The sequence below is a fragment of the Uloborus diversus genome, unplaced genomic scaffold (genome assembly GCF_026930045.1).
Source record: "Uloborus diversus isolate 005 unplaced genomic scaffold, Udiv.v.3.1 scaffold_1281, whole genome shotgun sequence".
Taxonomy (NCBI): Eukaryota; Metazoa; Arthropoda; class Arachnida; order Araneae; family Uloboridae; genus Uloborus; species Uloborus diversus.
Genome location: NW_026557967.1, coordinates 8,486 through 9,934, shown reverse-complemented (window position 1 = coordinate 9,934; position 1,449 = coordinate 8,486).

Here is a 1,449-nt window from a genome sequence, read left to right as displayed (position 1 = left end):
GTATCTATAAACAAAAGAGTTGAGATGTCACAACTTTTGGTTCTGATGGAGTTTGGCGACATGAAAATTTAAAATAATAGGCGAACTACATCTTAAAATGGCATCAAACAACTTTAAAACCTGACAAAAATGTCGAATACTACTACATTTTTTTATTTTCAATCTCGCCAAAGCAACCACGTTATCGTAACCCCGCCGAAAATTCGCCAGGAAGGGGGAGAAACGAGGATAGGATAATGAATTGTTTTTGAACGTTGATCGTATTAAAGAGGTATGAGTTTTCGAAAATATTGCTTCAAAATCTTTTTTTTTTTTCAAAGGAAAGGAAAGTCTTGAGCGAGACTGCAGCGACTCTTGCAGTTTGGTGACAGCCCCGTTTTCTACCTGCCTTCGATCGCCAAACAACTATTTTTCTCAACTGACCGGCAAATGGAAAACCCTTCGTAGGGTTGCATTGAAACTGTGCTAAGCTAAGCATATTCACGACTTTTAACGTTGCTTCAGTGTGATTGTTTACGTTTAGTGTAAACAACTCTATTTTGACTCGTGTAGTGCAATTATGAATTCAGTTCAAATGACAATTGTACAAAAAAGGAAGTGATTGTTCATGAATTTGAATTACTGTTTGGTTTTCAGTGGATGATTTCGGCGGTCAAGTTTTAAAATTAATTTGTTGAGTTTAATAAGTACTCTTGTCGGAGAGTTTTGCTTGAAAATTTCGTATCTTTCTCCTAACTATCTGTATTATTGGTATACGAGATGAACTGCTCAGATGTAAAAAAGTTTGGAGTGTGAACTTCCTCAATATAAAGCATTACTCATGTGAACAAGTAAGTTTTAAATTTTCTCATTGCCCGTTAAAGAACGATCCCATTCCTCATTCAGTAACTTTCACGCTGTGAATTGGTGACCGGAAAGAGCTTAATAACATATTTTATATTAGGAATACAGTGAAACCTGTGTAAGTTGACCACTTGCGGTGCAATACTTTGTTGGTCAACTTAGACAGGTGGTCAACTTATAGAGGGTAGTAATGGAAGCTTTTTTTTTTTTGCCATTTCTTGTCCCATGCATTTATTTTTTAACTAACTGGAATACTTTAAACTCACTTTCATTGTTTAACATTTTAAAACAATAAGGGAAAATGTTGTTTAAATATTTTTAGAGATTATTTACCAGACTGACTCGTAAAGTCAGTTTTCGTATCATACAAATTTAAAATTTCTGTGAATTGATTTTTAAAAAAAATGCTTCATTGCTTATGAAAAACTACTTACTGATATTAACAATTCTTAAAAATTCATAACAAATCAAAAGTGACTCAAATTCCAGGGTTCGTACGCTCCTTCAAAGCACCTCCAATACTCCTTCATTTAGGAAATTTTTTTGAAGGGCCCTTCAAACTCCTTCATTTTGGTTTTAACTCCTTCAAAACTCCTTCTTTTTTGG